Raw genomic sequence first — 21,619 nt, 5'->3', positions numbered from 1 at the left:
CCCATATCGTACAAACACATTCTAGAGTCACCCCTGGTCCACCTTTATGGCGATATCTGGAAAAGGCGTCCACCTATAGAACTAAGGCCCACTCCCTTTTAAATACTCTTTAATACCTTTCGTTCGATACCCATGCCATACAAACACATTCCAGGGTTATCCTCGGTTCATTTTCCTAGATGGTGATTTTTCCTTATTTGACAAAGGATGAGGGAAAATCGTTCCAAAAAACGTCACCCTTGGTCTACAATTTGGTCGATGTTTCCCAAACGTATGTGATTTGGAATTAAAAGCCACTTATAAACTATCTACGAAACCCTACGAAACCAACGCAGCTAAGCTCTTAGCTGAATATGTAATTTTCGGTTACACCCGAACTTAGCCTTCCTTACTTGTTTTTTAGACATAGCCAAAGGTTAAAATTGACAGGATTGAGCGAGTACAATCTTTCTCTAATTTTATCTTAGATCGCTACGTTTCTCCGATCCAATTTCACCCAACTGTTACCGACTAGTACATATTCATTTAAAACAATTAGAAATCAGAAGGACTAGACTTTCTTTGTCCCTCATCTTTAGAGTTGTTAGTGGTGATATTGTCTGTCTCTCTGATGTACTCGATGAACTTTCTTATCCCATCTAGGCTACTTCGTTTCTTAATACTAAAAATATACTATGTGACCCGGCCTATGAAAAGGTGACTTATGACTCAAAAAAGAAACAGCTGTTAAAGATAAACAATACATTTCATCAGTTTCTTAGTAGTTTTTCTTTTGCATTATTTTTTTGAGTCATAAGCCACCTTTTCATAGGCCGGGTCACATAAAATATCTGTGCGAGCTCAATGAGCTCAACGACTCTAACTTACTTAGCTCTGTTAAGTATAAGGGTTTTGGAATTGTTTTAGCCATTAAGAACTACTATTTTTACTTTCGTACAGTAAATAAATATTTAATCATTTAGTGGGCCCTACACGAGCCATTTGCCACTATATACCGCCGTCAACCCGCGATTTATCAGTACTAAACATTGGAACTTTTGCGATATTTATTTTACAATGGATCGGTCTAATGTATAATCTTAGAAATATGTTAATCTATAGAGAGCTAACTAAACATTTCAAGTTTTAGAAGTTGCTTTCTCTATTTCAATAGGAACCGCACTTTATAGTCAACTAAATAATAACATAACTATGTATTTAGAGAGCAAGTATTATCAAAAAACTTGAACTTTTTTGTGTTTTGAGAACAACGTATTTTCTTTAGCTTTGCGCTATGCATGCCTAACATAAACACTGAAGCAGGTATTTTCAAAGAAGAAGGTCTTATCGTAATAACAAACAAAAGCTCGCAAAATATAGGTGCAGGAAAAAGATAATACTAAGTAAATGCTAATTTGAAAGTGCGTGCACGGGACCATTAGCTGCAGTAAAAATATGCATTTGGATATGTATTTAGAATTTGCTAAGCACCGCACTGGGTGTTCTCTGTCTATTTGTCAATCATCATGACTGCACCTAAGCGCCGACTATTTACTCGTGCTTGCAGCTATTCGCTGTTTTAATGCACATTCTAGAATAAAACAAGTAGGAAAGGAAAAGTGACTGCACTACAAACTGATTATATTTTAAGGAAGCAGGCTGCGGAAATAACGAAACTTCTCATGCCGTAGGTATCAACTATTTATTTTGATAGAAGTGGATGCATGGCACATCTACGAAAGAGTATACTGGAGCCCTTTTCAACACGCCTTTATTAGCTTGGCCTGTATCTATCTATGTATCTTTGTATCCATGTATGTATGTAAGGAAATCCGGAGTGGAGCCGAGAGCCCCGGTAATGCAGAGCTCCGAACTCTGTTGCACCTTTTGAAGCATTTTAAGATAGGCACTTTTAGCTAGTGCACGCCACCAGACCAAGGCACCATAAAGAAGAATCGGGCGCACAATGGCTGTGTAAATCCAGTAGGTCACCTTAGGGGAGAATCCACAGGAGGTGCCAGTTGCCCTCTTGCAGGTGAACAGCTCTGCTGCTGCCTTCTTAGATCTCTGCACTATATGGTCACTCCATAATAGCTTCCTATCCAGAATGACTCCCAAATACTTAACGTGATCGCTAAACGCTAAGAACGTACCCCCAATTCTTGGCGGTGTAAGATTTGGTACTTTGTACCTCCTCGTGAAGAGGACAAGCTCGGTTTTATCCGGGTTGACTTCCAAACCTGTGGCGGGTTGTACTCCTGGAGCAGCTCCGGGATGTCAGCTGGGTCCGTTGGCGTCACTGGAACCCAGGCTCTAGCCCTTAGTCGTGAGGGGATATCATGCGCCTCCACCACCTTGAGGCGCGCGCCCGGATGTACCACCCCCATCAGCGTGACGGCGGCCCTATAGAGGTTTACCGACCTAGCGTCGTCACAGGCAATTAGCTTGATATTGCCCTGGAACCAGCCTGCATCGGTGTAAGATGGCGGTGGACCAGGGTTGTCTTTCTTAACCTTAACGGGCACCGTAGCGAGCGCGGCCCCGATCGACTTCCACTGTTGTTGCGGGATCCTGGTATTGAATGTTACAATCATTCTATTGGCAACTATCTGAGAGGAAAGATATGAAATGTAGTCAAATGCACCCCACGCTTTTTACTGTGAATTAAATTATTCTGCTAATAACTTAAATTTTATTATAATTTTATTTTGAGGTGATTAACTATAAACGATTGTTTGACTTTCTACTACTGTTATATAAACTCTTTTTAATTGAAAATTACTTTCTATTTTTTAGTTCGGTTTGCTATGAAAGCGTGTTTTTTTTAGTCTTGATCCTTCCTACAATGGCACTTCTATATTTTTCAAGTAAATTTCTTCGATATCGTCGCCCGCTTGCCAGAAGCATGAATGTGCCAAAATGAAAATGTTGGGAAATCGAGTTTCAAAGTTTACTGCTCTCTCAAAATTAGAAGAATTAGTTTCTAGTGTAAAAATCTACTTATATGTATATTATATATTATATATTATATATTTTAACTGAGATAATTGTTCTGCTCGCATCCCTTCTATTCTCCGAGATTTAGCATATTCATTTTTCTGGCACAACAAAAATTTTAAAAACTTACTTTATATTTTTTGTTAACACAACTATACAAAAAAATTAAAGGTAGTCGGATCAGGTTAATCTGCTCATGCTTTCTATGCATTTTGGTGCGCTGAATTCGAATAAGCTATAAGAATTGGCCCAACTGGTAATGGTATGACCTTAATCTCAAAAGACGTAAAAAAATCACTGCAGATTGATTTTTAAATAATGTTAGGGCCAAGCCAAGGCCTGCTAGGTCAATTCCGTTGGCGGATTGTGATTCGGAGCATCACAGTACTTGGGAAAACATCTGCGGCTTTGACTTATCGAAAATATGTACATATGTAAAGAAAAGTTACACATTCAATTCCATAGCATACACACTAATGTGTTTTTATTTAAGATATTATTAGAACTAGTTCTTATTCTCATCAGAATCAGAATCGTCTGAAATGTTGGGTTCGGGAAAAGCGTTGCCCTCAAGATTTTTATAAAAAGAATGATATTATTTTGGTATAACCAGTTTTTCACACAATTTTTCCAAGTATTTTAGTTTTGATTCGGGACGAGGCAACGGCTTCGAATAAACCGGGTTGCCTCATTTAAACAACTATTATTTTTAGGATATTAAGCTATTAAAAATTCTTCATCGGTGTAATTTTTTTTGAAGAATATCAGGCACGTATACCCGAACGATAGAACATACGAATTGTGTAAAAATTGTTAAGCCATATCAACGAATGTGTCATACAATATGCCACATTCATTTTTCTGGCTCAACTTTGTGTGATTGAATTGCACATTCGTGAAAATGGCATTGCAAATTATTGGGGCTTCCATGTACGTAGGAAACTCTAGATTTAAGTAGAACCTAGAGAATCTAAAGGGTAATCCAAAGAGGCCTCTAACATAAAATCGGAAAAATTGCACGTTCATGCTTCTGGCTAGCGGGCGACGACACTGTCTTATGTAGTGACAAAATTTGAAATCTAACAGACTGCGATCAAATATATAAGACGGATCCATATCTTTTTCTCTTAGTACTAAAGATTTGCATTCCAGGTATAAAAGAGAACAATTAAACATTTTTCAGTCTTTGTGGGGTTCTTACGGACCGGCCAGGTCTACCTAATTTGCTGTTGCGAATCTCGACTTATTTTTGCGACTTAATGCATGCTCGTTTTTGCTTAAGCATTAAAAACGAAAAATCATCCCTGCATTCTTTGAAAAATTTTACAAAAAGAGTGGCAACGCTAGCTATTTTTTCTCACATTTCCTCCATTATCTCTCATAATTCGTTTGATTAAAAATTCTTTGTATTTGCAAATAGTATTATTATTGACGCATAAAATCTGATGCTATATATTGAACGATATATTGACAAGGTAGACAATGCACATGCATGCAGTCCCGGGCATCTTCGTACAATTGGTCGTGTGATAGCAGGTTATTGTTCTGTATATTTATTCTATTTAATGTTTTATTCGATGTATGATGTTATTTTATATGGAAATAAAGCAATTTGCGGTAAACAAAAAACATATGTGACCTGGAATCATGAAACGACCCTATTGTGCGAAAATACCGTTCTTCACTTTTTGTTTTCTAACTTTCTTAGTTTTTTCACAAATTGCATTTAAAGCCAAATCGGACCACATATACGATTTTTTGAAATATTTCGATCCATGCGCCACCTGTCGGAGTTTTTTCCTATTATTGTATTGTCATCGGGTTCTGAACTATATTCCAAGTTTCAAGCTTGTAATTAATTAATTAATCTTTAATTACAAAATTCGTTCACAATGGCCAGTCGCTACACAGAGTCAAGCTAAACAATAACTATAAACGCGTTTTTCTCGAAAACTTGTTTTCGCACAATAGGATCGTTTCATGATTCCAGGTAACATATTATTCGAACACATTTTCAAAAAGCGGCTAGTAAGAACACCCCTATGCACGAGAAAGCTAAATTCTGTTAGGTATGTATATCTGCTAAGAATACCGCATATAAATAAAAAAATATGTATATTGTTAACCCAGAATGCTTCCGATAGTTAGATATTTTTCGATCCCCACGCCTTATACTTAACGGATACCGCCTTATTGCTATGATTTTCAAATTAAATGTAACTGCTTAAATTCACGCGCCTGGCAAAATTCGGTTACCTCCTTCGGATTTTCATCCAAGTCATACGCACAGAAACTCGCACCGAGGATTAAATTTTATTCACAATGGTGTTCTGAATTTACGTATGGAGCCTTAGTGTGGTGGTCAACACTGGACAAGCAATACAACCTCAAGAAACTAAACTAGATACCACAAGCAGCATGCGCAGTGGTATAAGGTGGACTTAGGTCGAGGAAATAGTATCATTACCTGTGCCTTTCAACCTCCACATACAACTACAAACCTAGCTAACAGACTAGGTTCAACCTCCACATACAACTACAAACCTAGCTAACAGACTAGGGGAGCCTCGAAACTGGAATGAAAAACTGTATCGCCACAGGGGTATCCTAAATGCGAAATTGGATTACCTATCACCCACACAGAGCTTTCAAAATAATTCATAGACTCAGTTTATAAAGGTGGCCGGCGGCTCTGAAAGTACCTGCTGTGTTGGTGGTAGAGAGTCGGGTAAGCGACGGTGAAATAAGCATATACTTATATGCCAAGCAGCGCTAGAGGCGCTGTCTTCGCCATATACGTCCTCTGAGGACGTCGATAACTGTAAGGGGGCGTTACACGAAGCAGGAAATCATGCGCCCATCACACTCACATGGCTACTTAGTCGTAGAAATATTGAGGGAAATGAAAAAGAGGATGAACGGGCAAAGTCCGGTGTACAATGTTGGACGCTTCTGAAGTGATGTTTTTATCAATATCCAGAAAACAGCAATTCGCAATTGGCACTCTGCTACAACCTGCAAAATTACTAAACAAACTAGACTGACTACTGGCAATATCTTTCAACGACAGGTGCAAGAGATGTAGTGTATAGGATTGTAAGAAGACATCCACCCATTTTCTCCGCGAGTGTCCAGCCCTAGCGAAGATGAGATCCCGAACTCTAGACAGTTTTATGCTGGCCATATAGACATCAGTAGGTTTATCGATCCAACCAAATGGTTTGGGTAAACACACACGGCCAGGAAGCACATCAACCGCCCACCTTGACGACAGATCGGATTGTAAACTAAGCTGGAAACCTCAAAAATATTTATATATAATGACTTAGATATAAAAACGGCAGGTGTGGCGATGTAAAAAAGACTCAAAATTGCAAATGCATACTCAAAGTCTTAAATGATAAAAATGGTTTGGTTTCTAATTTCAGATTTCGAGAGTGCATTCAAAATTCAGAGTATTAAATGTTTTATTATAAATATTAGGGCTATTAGTTGATTATTAAAAATTTCGATTAATCACATTTTCAGCTACTCAACGAATCAATTAATTATGAAAATGCAAATCACTTGCATAATAAACAAATCTATCTCCAGTTCTTCTAGGTTAGATTGAACTGGCCGGTCAATAAAGATCTCACATAGGCTGAATATTTCCAGAGTGTTACCATAATTTGTTTCACGACCAACTGGAAAGGCCCCATTCAGATATCAGCACTTATTCTATCCAGCTCGTCTTGTTTACTACTAATTGGCTCTTTGAGTTTAAACTTGGGACGAGGTGTCCTGCGGTAATATGTGCAGAGTCCCGAATAGTTTAAGCTTTGGTTTTAAAGACTATAAGTGATTAACCCTTATATAGGGATCAATATCTCCTAGGACACCAAAGTTGTAACACTTCCAAATTTTATGCTACTCGACCAGAGGCTCCTTGTCTCCCTCTAATTTTCAAGTGGAAATAAAATACAATTCAGACGTGCTGCACAATATGTACGCTAAGAAAATATGTTCCGTATGAAGTCCGTTATATGAAAAATACGATGGTTGATTACTCTATTGCAAGAAAAAGTGCTAATTTTTTTGTATTGTGTAATTGTTATTCACTTTCCTTGCCTCTTCTACACGCGCTTAATTGCTTTCGTGTGGCTTCTTTCTTCGTGCGCTTAAAGTTACTTTTTAACAATTCGGATTTCAGTTTCATTTTCACTGTCACCATCCATCTAAGTTACAACCAACATTGCGTGAAGGTCAAAATTGTGTAAATAAAACATTGTAATGCTGAAGTGTCAATAGCATTCAAAGGCACGTACAAGTATGTACACTGAAAGAAAAAGACTGGTAAAATCAACCGAAACACGGGTCAATTCAACCAAAATTTCTGTCAATTTTTATCCATCGCAACAGGATGTTGAATCAACTGCGCACAAATCGTTGATTCGTAATTGACCGTTTTAGTAGTCAAATGAACAAAAAAAAGTTGTTGCGACAGCTTTGTACTAAAGTACCTATGTTGCAGCATTTGCAAGGCAGATGAGTTTTCACTGAGATCTTCTCATGGCAGAAATACGCTCGGAGTGCTTGCCGAACAGTGCCGAGGGGCGACCCCGCTTAGGAAAATTTTCTTCTAATTGAAAGACTTTATTTCTAAAATGTGTATGTTGCTTTGTCCGGGGTGTGAACCCAGGGTCTTCGGTGTGGTAGGCGGAGCACGCTACCATCGCACCACGGCGGCCGTCATATACACACGTAAATATGTGCATACATTTAGTACACAGTATACAGAAGTACAAAGTACAGAGCGCAGTGAGCGTAAAATTCTCTTTGAAATTTGCTCATGTATTGACTGCTGATCGCTGTTGAAATTACCAGTGAGATCAGTTGTGTTAACAAAAAAATTAGTTAGATTGATTAGGAATCTGTCAATTTTACAGAATTTTGATAACTTAAGAGCGCCAATTTCTCTTCTGTTGGAGCGACTAAACTAATTTGTTCGCTTGACAAAGAACTCGGTAGAATTAACCATCATTTGATCAATTTCACCGAATCTCCGTTAAGTCAAGAACAACAGAACCGATTTGTTGATTTTACTAGCACCATTTCTTTCAGTGTAACACTTACACATATAAGTATTTAAATATCTACATTTTTACATAGACTAGTCAAACTACAAGAAATTGTGACGCCTTTATTATGTTTCTTAAGTTTTCTGAAAATGCGGATCGTGATTTCGCAAGGCTTTAGTAAAAAAAAATTGTATAACTACCGGAAAATGCTAGTAAGTATCGATATAAAATTATTTATCTGTGAACGAATTTGGGCAAAATCTAATAAAAAACTTATGTATGTATGCCCATTTGTCAATTCTTAACTGTAATATCTATGAGATCACAGGAGTCCAACTACAGCACGTTCACTACTTTCATGAGTTCACTCCAAACAAATACAAATACACATATTTGCACATGTGTTACATCCGTTATAGTTTTTTTAGAAATTTGAAAAAAAAAGGTATGAGTAACAAGTAATCGTAAAATTCGATGTTTAAACATTTAGGTGTACACCTAGAAAACTAAAATACCCCTATAAACAAGAGCTCACCCAGGTGTTGAACCAAAACAGGAAATAACTAATTTAAAGCCACAGATATGTCATTGATTTTATTGTGAAGTTTTATTGGTATCACTACAAACCGATGAGCTGTCGATAAGAAATCGACAAAATGGGTAGTATGTTCCTTCAATAATTGATGACGCTATACCACTACGGCCGTATGGGCCGCTTCCAAGCTGTCCCGAGACATTGAACCGATAAAAACTTCGATTATAAATAAATACCTTTTCTATATCAAATGGATAACTTTTCATAATTTATCGATAATACGATATCGATAAATTTTCAATAAATACTTGTTAGCTTTTCGTTAATATATTTATATCTTTTAACAATACAACTTAAAAATATCGTTAACTTTTAACAACATGAACTTTCGATAAATAATTGATAAGTTTCTAAAAATAACATACCGATAATTTTTTGACAGCACGTCGATAACTTGTGGATAAATTTTGCTAACATAACTATAACTTTTCAATTAATTATCAATATCTTTTCCCTAAACTTTCGATAAGAACCGATATCGCGTCGATACAAATTCTTCAAATGTGTTATAATTTGTGTTGTCGATACCAAATTTATAACACATATCAATAAGTCTAAAAGTTTCAGCTATTTTCTTCCAATGTTTCTACTGCTTTGTATACGGCTACTACTTCGACCTGAAAAATACTACAGTGCTCTGCCAGCTTGTGCGACCTGTTTATTTCCGGATCAGCACAGTATACCGCGAACTCTTTTGGTTTCATTACTTTTGGAACAATCGGTGTATCTCTAAGAGCCACTTCGAAGCGCAGGTACGGACTTGGGTAGTATGTTCCACCAATAATTGATGACGCTATACCACTACGGCCGTATGGGCCGCCTTCAAGCTGCCACGATGCACTGAACCTCGTTGCAGCTGCTAACGCTATGTTCTGCGCCGCAAGGTCTACAGGTGGAATGTGTAGAATGGCATGCAAAATATTCCTCCGCAGTGGACAATAAATTTAATTTAGTTATTTATCAGTCTACAAATTAAACAATCATACAGACCAAATATACACACACTTAATTTAAAGATGTAATGTACGATATAAATAACATATGCAATATTTTGAAATAATATTTAAACAGTATTTAACTACGCTTGAAAATTTCAAATTCAAAACTTAGACGTAAGCAGAAGTTAAAACGTAGTAAATGAATTCTTGTAAGTATATCAAAAGACCTCACGCAGAGTACACATGATGGAGCTATTTTCCCGGAAGGGGCACACGAGAACTTATGAAATGGACAACAATAGAGCAAATTAATACTAGAAAAAATTTAAACAGAATAAATTTGAGTACATACATATAAAAATAATGATCAAGTTTCAATAACTGGAATTTTATATTTGCAATAGAGGGTTCAACAGTATTTTCGCGGTTAAGCGTTCTTTGCTTCATTTCAAATTACAAATTTAATGTGGTTAACAGACATCTTTTAATACTAAAAAACGAGTCACAGGCGTCAAAATTTTTATAGGTTTTTTAAAATCATGGCATAAACAGCGGAGCGGTTCGTGCATTTCATAGTTCGATCTGCATGTAGCTACAAAAATTGAAATAAAATGTCTAGATGGCCTAATTGGAACATTAAACTTGATTTCACCAAGCAAAAAGGGACTACTTATTGACCCTCTTATCTCAATAAATAAGACGCCAAGCATCTCCCTGCGGCTCTGTAACGTGGGTAAAAATATTATTTTTTTTATATGAAGACGATGAAATCAGACAATGGCACTTCAAATACTCCTAATTAGCTACGTACATTTATAAAATTAGAATTAACTCTGACATATCTACGATCAACGATGGGACAAGATCGCCTAAGCTTCCTACGCCGAAACTACAGAAAAAGTGCTGAGTGGTTATGATTTAGCCGTTGATTAACGAGCAACTTGACAAGACATACACGCGCGTTAATGCTCAAAATATAACTCGTAAATATGCTATAAAAATTGTGTCATATTGCTTGAGTCTAACAAAAAATTAAGAAAAAGCATATTGCTAACATTAAATAATAAAAACATCATTTGTTTCATAATTTATAGGTGCGCGTAAAATCGATTTCGGGGTCTTTTTGGGATAACTTCGGGGACTCCTTCGGGATCCTTCCGGGATAATTTGGGAAACTTTCGGGATATTTGGGGGACTCTCTTGTTGGGGTAATTTCGGGATGATTTTGGAACTGTCTCGAGATCCTTCAGGCCATTTCGGAATGATTCGTGTTTGCTTTTGGGACTCCTCGTGATCTTTTCGGCTTTTTTTGGGGTTAACTTCAGGAACTGAGTCGGGGTCTTCCTCCAGTAATTTCGCGATGATTTTGGCGACTCTGTCGGGATCCTCCCGTGCTCATTTGTGTATTATTTTGGGCTGGTTTGGGGATTATTTTGGGGACTTCCGCGGCGTCTTCCCTGGGCCATTTGGGGGTCACTTCGTTGTAGTTTGGCGGTCATCCCAGGATAGTTTCGGGGACTCTCTCTGGAACTTCCCTGGGTAATTTAAGGATCACTTCAGTGTCGATAGGAGGTTTTTTCGGGGGCTCCCTTGGGCTCCTCCAATATTCATCTGGGTGTAAGTTCAGGATGATTTTGGGGACTCTCTCGGGATCCTCCCGAGGTCATCTGGGGACGGCTCAAATTTTATATGAATTCATTTCATTCACTTTTTCACGCAATTTCTTCCCGTTCATTTTCGTTGTTTATTTCGCTTAAATTACTTCAAAGCAATTCTTTTTTCCTAAATCAGTATTTTTTGTTTGCTCTTTTTATTCCCTTCTATATTTCTAAATTTATTTTGTTAGCAATTATTTATATATAACAAAATTTATTTGCTTCGAAATAGGCACGAAGAGCTAATACTTTGTTTATATTTGTTTTGTTTTAGCGCGTAGTTATACGCTTAAATTAGTTGGGTTTACCAACAAATGCGTCTAACGGCCTGAGGTGCGCATAAGTTACATTTCATTTATTGATCTTCCTATTCCACTCTCGTAGCCTTAGGTATGTAATCTTTGGTATGTAAGCTCCGTTAAACGTATAAGTTTAATGGCTGGCGCCGTGTATGTAGTTAACCGATATGCCGATATAGCGTGAATTGCATGACATTTGATTATTAACGAGCATATTATTTTCAAATTTGGTATTTTTGTTGTTCTTGTTACACCTATTAGCGTTTAGTACACGATTCATTGCAACTTTATTCATATTACGGTTGTACGCAATGGCATGAAGTGATTGAATAGATATAGATTAACATAAATGTTATTAAGTCGAATAAGAAATAAATCGATTGAGGCATGGATATTCGATATGCTGTTGCCCGGAAACACAAGAGAATGTAGAAAAATTTCTAAATTATATTCCGAACGGTTAAAGTTTATACTATTATTTAATAGGCTATTCTGGTTCAATTACGTCCAGTGCAAATAAAACAGCGACCTATTTTATCCGACGTTTCGTCACAACTTGTTTTGTTTCATCAGGGGAAATTCCAACTAAATTTTATCTTATCAGGGTTAATGTGATGTTACTGCTCGATTGCAATATCGAAATTAAATATATGAGAGAGAATTGGTTTAGTCCTTTTAACCTAATCTTTCCTTTGTTGAGTGCCACGAAAATTGGTTCGCAAAAGAGATTCGCATTTATGTATACTTATGTATCGAATCATAGTATTAAACAATCGTATTAAAATAACTAATCCAAAAATTTAAATTATGGTTTCTTGAGTGGAATATCACCATATCTCGGCGGCCATTTCAAAAACGCAACATATCAGAATTCGTTTGAAGAACACCCCATCTCAGATTTTTCTCACAAACGACCTACCAAACATAAAAATATATTAAATTTATGTTCAAATACGAAGTTTTTACACTAGTTCTGGAATGGGCCGTTTTCAAAACGATAACCGTGGTAGGGTGTTATTCCACTCAGCAGTCGTTCTCGTCAAGAACCATCCATTTCAAAAGCCTATATATTTTCGATAAAGCTTATGCCACGTGCGTAAAGCTGGCAGACCCAAGTGCTCAAAAATAAGTTTAAGTTGGTTGAGAATTAAGTGAATTTTAGGTGCTATTTAGGGCCACAAAAAATAATTTAGGTGCTCATTTGGCTTTTGAGATATTCGCAAAAAAGTGTGGGTCTGCTAGCTTGACGTTAAACTAGCAGACCCACAACTTAAATTTAATTTTATTTTAAATAAAAAATATATCAAAATTAGGAGCTATTTAGGTGCTTTTTAGGGCCACAAAAGATAATTTAGGTTCTTATTTAGTTTTCGAGATATTCGCAAAAACCCAATGAGCACCTAAATTATCTTACGTGGCATAAGCTTTATCGAAAATATATAGGCTTTTGAAATGAATGGTTCTTGACGAGAACGACTGCTGAGTGGAATTTCACCCTACCACGGTTGTCGTTTTGAAAACGGCCCATTTCAGAATTAGTGTAAAAACTTCGTATTTGAACATAAATTTTATATATTTTTATGTTTGGTAGGTCGTTTGTGAGAAAAATCTGAGATGGGGTGTTCTTCAAACGAATTCTGATATGTTGCGTTTTTGAAATGGCCGCCGAGATATGGTGATATTCCACTCAAATTTAAATTTTTGGATTAGTTATTTTAATACGATTATTTAATACTATGATTCTATACATATGTATACATAAATGCGAATCTCTTTTGCGAACCAATTTTCGTGGCACTCAAAAAAGGAAAGATTAGGTTAAAAGGACTAAACAGTAAGTACTTATTTCTTTCTATACCAGTTATGGCTGTCTTTGAGTCAATAAACTTAACTATACCAAGATCATTGAAAATAGTTGACTAATTGCAGTGGCCTAATTAGCTCATTAGCTCAAAGGTTGCCTTCAAATATCCATGCAATAGTCAGTGATTAATGCTATGGAAACTGGGGCTTTAGTGCGCAAGATTGTAGCATGACTACTTTTCCATTCTTTCAGCTGACAGTTTCTCTAATTCGCATATAGTGTTAAGTGCCTTCGTCGGAGTGAAGAACGCCTTTAATGCATAGCTTCCAATTTCTCTGGGCTTTTTGTAGATGTGCGAGATTTGTGGCCTTTGGACCATACAGTAGAATTGGCTATATAGATCAAAATTTACTACATCAGCCTATGGAATCAGTAAGCAATTTGTGCATTAGTTCAACTAGCCGTGCGTCGATTCGCAGGCTCGTAAAGGTATTTTGTTTTTTTCGGAAAAACATTATTAAAGGTACCTGTTGTACCCTCGAGTGCCACCAGTGTGTAGTCCTTGATATCTAGCGTCCTTTCAATGACAAAAAAATCACAGAGTGTAAGCAGTTTCTGTGGATCTGCTTTTACTATATGCGTGTTAACCTTGCGAAAGACGCGATGAGATGGTCGATCTCCTGACAAAGCCTTTCTTCAGTTTCAAGATGAACAGAAGATAGGCCTAGGATAGTAATTACTCAAAATACATAAACGTTTGCTTGGCCAAATTTACATGGAGAGCTGAACCCAAGTCCATATACATATATGTTTCAACCATTTAGGTATTTAGGCCTACGTTTCAAACGTTGTTAATATGCCTTACGCGTTAAAAAAAGTTTGTGATGTTTTCAAAAAATTTAAAAATCTTCTAAAATTCGAACTTATAAGGAAGAAAATGAATGATACCACGCCCTCAATGGCGGAAAAAGTTGAACTCAATGTATATTTAAAATAATTTTAATCAGGCTTCTAATACTAATGGTTTTTCTCAGCTACCTCGTGAGTTTGTGTGTTCTTTTCACAAAATATTTTCCAATAGACCCCTTTCAAATACAAATTTTGCATAGCTCTAGGTGACCCAGCTCAAGAGTTAGAATTTAAGAGTGCGACATGAGAGTAACATTTTTGAGAAAAGAAAACACCATAAATAAAGATATTCTACATATAAGGGAATTATGGTGCGAGAGTTAGAGAGACTGCTAACGTGAGTGAGTGTGGGAGTGGTGGTGGGAATGAGTGACAGTGTAAGTAGGAGTGGGAGTGGTAGTGTTAATGGGAATGGGACTGAAATCGGGAGTGGTAGTGGGTGGAGTGGGAATGCTTGTGAGAGTGGGCGTGAGAGTGAGATTGAGAGTGGGAGTAGGAAGGGGCAAGCATTACTTTCTATTTTTATGCGAGTTAACGCTTAATCACAGCTTTTTGCTTTATATCTCATATTTTCTAATTATTAGTGCTGTATATAAATTCCTAACCCTTCTAATATAATTAAATTTTCTTTATTATTTATATAACCCCACTTAGGTGAGCATTCATTTCACATACCACTAACCTACTACCTGGTTGTCGTTGATTGAAGAAAGCCGATAGAAAATTATGCATGGCAAACGGAAATTGTTGGTTGTCAGGTCTTTGCACTCTATCGCCTTTCATTTACGGCCTTAAATCAAAACTAAAATCAATCTCAAACAACTGTCTATCAAGTTGTCAGCTCTTAATAACTACACTTAAGTGTAATGCCTTTTATAAAAAGGTGCTTGTGCTAAACTACTTAACTTACTTGAACTAACATTAAAGCAGAGGTGAACGTTAAGTATATTTGTATGTATGCTCACACAATAACGTTCGCCAATAAGAAAAAAGAGGGAAAACACCATGCTATTAAGTGCTCTATGCCTCATTTGCTTCGCACTAAATTTATTTACAATTTTATTTTGCTTTACCATTACTGCAAATTCTTCATTGATCAAGAGCTCTAAGGACCCCTTTTTTCTCGTAGTGGCTAAGTAATTAGGTAGAAAGAAGTACTACATTGGAAAGAACAACTTTACTATTTGTTTGCGTTTCTTGTTTTTTTTTTTTTGCTGGTTGCGTGTACGACGTGGTGTTCCGTAAACCGGGTGAGGAAGACATAGAATTGTATTTACTTCTGTGCCACAATAAGCTTCTTTTCTACACAAACTCATTAGTTTTACTTGCAGTAGTCGTGGCATGGGCGTAGTGTACTTGGCTACCGCCCCAAAGGACCCAGGGGCAAAAAAAACTTTATTAAAATGGGGTCGCCTCTTGAAAGTGCTTTCATAACCGCTCGAATGTATTTCTACCGTGATCAGGTCCTCAGAAAAAATGTTAATGCTTTATCGTATGTGGCTGGGTGTGGGAATTGAGGTTGTAGTGGGAATGGGTGTGGTGTGGGACTGCGAGTAGAAACTGAAGTGGAAGATGGGAGTTTAAGTAGTAATGGCAGTACAAGTAAGAGTGGGCATGGGAGTGGGATGGAGAACGGGAGTGGGTGTTAAAGTAGGAGAGTGGGAGTGAGCGTGTGGAAAGGAAGTGGGAGAAGGTGTGGAAGTGAAGAGAAAATTCTGAAGCAATAAAAAATTTACATAAATACGAACTTTAAGATTGGGCTCCTGTTCATAATATTTAAGACAAAAAATAAATGAGACAGTAAATTGCGTAATCACTTCTTGTATTGTTTGGTTTACAGCATGAATTCCCATTACCTTTTTTCATTTATTTCATACCGTTCAAAGGAAAATTATTTATTTTAAGTAAGCGTAATAAACAACAACGAGTGCGTAAGTAGTGACAGGAAGAACATAACAGTTAAAGGAGTTGAAGTTGAAAAGTTTTCTGAGTTTTCCCATTTCACTCGCTTTCCACTTACGCAAATGTGTACTTTGCTGCTCACACATTTCCATTTGAGTAATGATGATGAATAACAGCGTAAATGTTTGCGGTCGTTGGGCTCTATAATGTGGGGGCGTGTGATAGTTATGTGTTAAATATAATGTGCAACGTGTTGCTATAGTAAATATTTGTATTTGTATTGTCTTTTTACAAACGCTAGTGCATATCATACACGAAAACAAAAAAAATGTACACCTTATGTAAGAATTATTTAAGTTAAATATGATAGAAACAGCTCCTCTCCTTGAGGTGAAGTAAGATAACAAACGTTTCTTCTCAGGCACTTTAGATTCGCTGGCGTGGTTTACACACCCTACATAAAGCGAATCTTAATCATTTGGTACTGAACATAGGCGGTCCAAAGTAGTGGTACACAGCCGCGGAAGAGCTACGAATGCAGACGCAACGGCGCCAGCCGTGGTGTGGTGATAGCGTTCTCCGCCTAACACACCGAAGATCCTCGATTCAACGCACGGGAAAAGCAACGTCAAAAATTTAGAAACAACTTTTTCAATTAGAAAGCAGTTTTTTAAGCGGCGTCGCCCCTCGGCAGTGATTTGGCAAACACTCCCGAGTGTATTTCCGCCATGAAAAGCTTCTCAGTGAAAATGCATCTGCCTTGCAGATTCGTTCGGAACCGGCGTAAAAACTTTAGGTCCCATCCCGTCTAAAATTAAAAAGGAGCACGACATAAATTGAAAGATAAGCTTGGTCTCAACTCTCTTGGAAGGTATATATCGCCCCTTGTATTTATTTTATTTTTTATATGTTTACATGGAGAAATATAATTTACGCATGAGATGTTTACTGCTTGAAGTACAAGCTAAAACTGCTGGCTTTATTAATCATTAGGATTCAATTTATTGAATCTCTGTCGCTGCGCTTACAAGAAATGTCGGTGAAAATAGAGTAGTTTTCCGAAGCTCTTGAGTGCACCACCGTTCCAAAGACGTGTATACGAAAGTTTTATGCATCCTGTACTCTTTTAATATGCATATATCTGAGCAGGTGCAATAAAATTTCGGATTTATGGAGAACTATTTCCTCAATTCTACACAAAGGGGCCCTACAAATTGACTAAGGTTATTGCACAGGTGCCTTAGATGCGGATCTTTCAGGCTCTGGTGCTATTTACCATATTCGCGCAGATGTTGCCGCCATTCATGCGCGAAAGCAATTGAAAAGACGTTGACATTATCAAGTGAGCTTCAGTACTGCAGGAAAGTATTACACGGAACTAACACATGAGATTGAGTTATGTTTGGAGCGGATACACGGACACTTAACTCCAAGACTGGGAAAAATTTAAAGTGTTGCTTTGTTGACAGCTCGAGCCTTAATATCGATTCACTTTGCTTATATCTCCATCGAAAATTTTTTGAAGCGATGAGATTGATAATAAGGAGAGGACGGTATCATATCCGTAGATAAGTAATAAGAAATTGCTTAAGATTTCAAAAGACGATATCCCCATAAACGATTTTCTAATAAAGGTGGGAACGTGATCAAATTTGAAGCAGGGGACGAGCAGTCTCGTTTTTTTTGTTGGCTTTTTCAAAAGTTTCAAAAATACTTATCTCAGAAAACGGTTTAAGAACACCTTATCTCTGAATTTTTTTCATAAGACCTGAGACTATCTCACGTCCAAATGTACTAAATTTACGTTCATTTGGTATATGCTTCTAAAGAGCATACAATTTCAAATAGCGCTACTTTCAGAGTAGGGCTAACAGAGATATGCAAGCAGTTTATTTTATTTTATACTTACAACTTTATAAAGGAAGTTAAGTTTGAGTTTATGCATCTAAGTAATTGATGAAACAACTTACCTGAAAAGATAAAAAAGAAAATTATTAAAATAAGTGGATAATTTCGTAATATCACGCTATATGTGTTGACTGTGGTATATCTTAATTGAAAACAAGTAAGGACGGGACTGTCTTCGGCTATGCCGAAGACTTCATACCTTTCATGAATGGGGCTGAACAATAATCTTATCCCGTTCGTAATCTCCGAATAATCGGATGTATAAGATAAGAAATATCTAGTGAACAGATCTACATACCTAAACGATTTTTAAGATAAATATAAAATAAAAAATAGGTAGGTACTTTGTGTGAGGATGCAAAGTTTCAGATTTTTTGTGGTCTGCGTGTAAAAACTATGACTACGAATCACGTATTTCAACAACATATGACGTAAACGTTATTTGATGAAATGTTTTGAATTTTGAAGCTTCTAGCCGTAAAAAAGGGGCAAAAAAATACAGTTTATATGGGGTATATAATATATGTACCACCGATCTCTATGATTTTTTCAGACAACAATATATGCTATATATGTAAGCATTTGGTGAAATTTGAAGCTTCTAGCTGTTAAAATGGGGAAGAAATTGCACAAACTTTCTTATCTGAACAATCGGTTGTATGAGATTATATATACCACCGGTCTCTATGATTTTTTCAGACAACAATATATGCTATACACGTAAACATTTGGTGAAATTTGAACATATCTAAACGATTTTTAAGATAAATATAAAATAAAAAATAGGTAGGTACTTTGTGTGAGGATGCAAAGTTTCAGATTTTTTGTGGTCTGCATGTAAAAACTACGACTACGAATCACGTATTTCAAAAATATATGAAGTAAGCGTAACTATTTTAGGAAACTTGATGAATTTTGAAGCTTCTATCCGTAAAAAAGGGGCAAAAATGACAGTTTGTATGAAGTATATAATATATATACCACCGATCTCTATGATTTTTTCAGACAACAATATATGCTATATACGTAAGCATTTGGTGAAATTTGAAGCTTCCAGCTGTTAAAACGGGGCGGAAATTGCGCAAAGTTTCTTATCTGAACAATCGGTTGTATGAAATATATACTATGTATACACCCGATCTCAATGATTTTTTCAGACATCGATATATGCTATACACGTAGGTATTTGGTGAAATTTGAAGCTTCTAGCTATTAAAATGGGGCCGAAATCGCAAAAACAAAAATATATATACTATATATATACTATATATACCATCATATATATATTATATATATCACCGATCTCTATGATTTTTTGACACAACAATATATACTATATACGTAAGCAATCGGTGAAATTTGAAGCTTATAGCTGTTAAAATGGGGTAGAAATTGCGAAAAGTTTCTTATCTGACAAACGTTTGTATGAGACATATACTATATATACAACCGATCTCTATGATTTTTTCAGACTACAATATATGCCATATACGTAAGCGTTCGGTGAAATTTGAAGCTTCTAGCTGTTAAAATGGGACTAAAATTGCGAAAATATACATATATACTATATATATATACTATATATACTATATATATACTATATATATACTATATATACCACCATATATATACTATATATACCACCGATCTGTATGATTTTCTCAGACAACAATATATGCTATATACGTAAGCATTCGTTAAAATTTGAAGCCTCTAGCTCTTAAAATAGGGCAGTAATTACAAAAAGTTTCTTATCTGAACAATCGGTTGTGGGGGATATATACGATCTCATCAATTTTTTCAGGCAACAATATGTGCAATATACGAAAGTATATGGTGAAGTTTGAAGCTTCAATCTGTTAAATTGAGTAAGATATTACAAAAATCCTCTTTTTTCTGAAAAATCGGTTGTATGGAGGATATATGCTATAGTGGTCCGATCCGGTCGGTTCCGACAAATGTCTAATCGGACACCCAAATACACCTGCCCACCAAATTTTATCACGATATCTCAAAAATTGAGGGACTAGTTTGCATACAAACAGACAGACGGACATACAGACAGACGGACATGGCTAAATCAACTCAGCTCTTCATTCTGATTATTTCGGTATACTTAGTGGTGGGTCTATCTATTTTCCTTTAAGGACTTACAATTTTGAGTTTCGTGACGAAATTAATATACCATTTCATTTTCATGAAATGTATAAATATAAACTTAAAGAATAAAGCTTGTCAATTCAACCAAATTACAGGTGATTTCACCCGAGCTTTCTTTAAATTTTAATTTATTACAACTAACTGTTGACTCTACTTTGTATAAATTGTTGATTCTTAATTGGCCGTTTGAACAGTCAAATCCACAAAAAAATCATCATACCCAAGCCACAGCTCTGCTAACTGAGGATACAAATGAAAACGGTAAAACTAACAGATTTTCTTTAACATAAATAGCATTGAAGGCTGTTGATATGACAGATATTTCTGTGGAACAATCTTCACAGCTGCTAAAGTGTCGAAGAATATGTGTAGGTCTTACAACCTTAGACTAACAAAGTATCTTCTTTCACTAAAAAATAAGGACTATAGACTCAAGACGGGTATTATGACTGGACACTGCCTTCTGGCGTCACATGCCTTTTAATTAGGCTTGGCCAGTGATAGAAGATGTAGGAAGTGCGGGCTGGAGGAGGAAACGGTCGAGCACGTTTTGTGCTCGTTCCATACGCTTGCCAGGCTAAGACTCCAGCTATTAGGAGTGATACAGCTGTCAGATCAAGAAGCAGCAAGTGACTTGAGTCTTAGAAAGCTTCTAGTATTTGCCAATAGGATGGAGTTATTTTATAACATAGTTCCTGGTTTTTGATAGAGTTTTTCAGTTTGGTCGTTAAAATAAACTTCTGGCAGCACTACGGACACATTCAGTCTATGTATAATCCTCATGGACCGGCCAGTTCAACCTAACTTAACCTTGTTTACAAATAATAACGATACACAAAAGTTATGTATCTTGTTAGTGTTGCTTTTGTAAAACTACATGTTATTTGGTGGATTTTCTACATATGATGGCTTTGTTTCGCGTTGCATTATGCTGTCTATTGCACAATGCAAAAATTAGTTTTGTCCGAACAATGCAACAATTTAGCTTATCTCTAAAAAGATCATCATAAATCATAAACCATAAACTAAGCGCAACAACCGAAAAAATACCTTAATAATGTAGTATGATTGGTGAGGACCACGTGGCTTTCACGCTATAGATGATAGAAAAAGTGAAAAACAGGGAGCACAAGCAAATATAGAAATCAAATACCCCACCAAAAACTATTACACTTAAATACGAAAATATTTACCACCACTAATACTCAGCGCATACAGGATAGCAAACAAAGCGAAATGAAAGAAACCCCACAGTGAAATAGAAAAAACGCTTAACAAAGCCAAATACAAAGCATTAAAATTGTAATCAACAAAACAAACAAAAAATGTAAACAAATGATGTCCATTCGTTCGTTAAAGCTGTAATTAACCTAATTTAAGTTAAGGGAATGGTAGTTTATGATAAACGCAAAA

The 21,619-nt window shown here is 36.3% G+C and overlaps 1 protein-coding gene across 8 annotated transcripts in view; it reads right to left on the bottom strand.

Annotated features, from left to right (window-relative positions):
- kek5 (kekkon 5) overlaps positions 1 to 21,619 on the bottom strand; it is a 780,906-nt gene that overhangs the window by 530,530 nt on the left and 228,757 nt on the right. For 2 of the 8 annotated variants that reach the window (XM_067784519.1, XM_067784514.1), the window contains exon 2: positions 18,048 to 18,108. The exons of the other annotated variants lie outside the window; for them this stretch is intronic. The gene's annotated coding sequence lies outside the window, so the exon portion shown is untranslated. The remainder of the gene's footprint in view (positions 1 to 18,047; positions 18,109 to 21,619) is intronic. 8 annotated transcript variants of the gene reach the window in all.

Source organism: Eurosta solidaginis, chromosome 4, assembly GCF_040869045.1.
Source record: "Eurosta solidaginis isolate ZX-2024a chromosome 4, ASM4086904v1, whole genome shotgun sequence".
In the NCBI taxonomy this organism is placed as follows: Eukaryota; Metazoa; Arthropoda; class Insecta; order Diptera; family Tephritidae; genus Eurosta; species Eurosta solidaginis.
The sequence above is the reverse complement of the archived record's forward strand: the minus strand, read 5'-3'. Positions and strand labels throughout refer to the sequence as shown.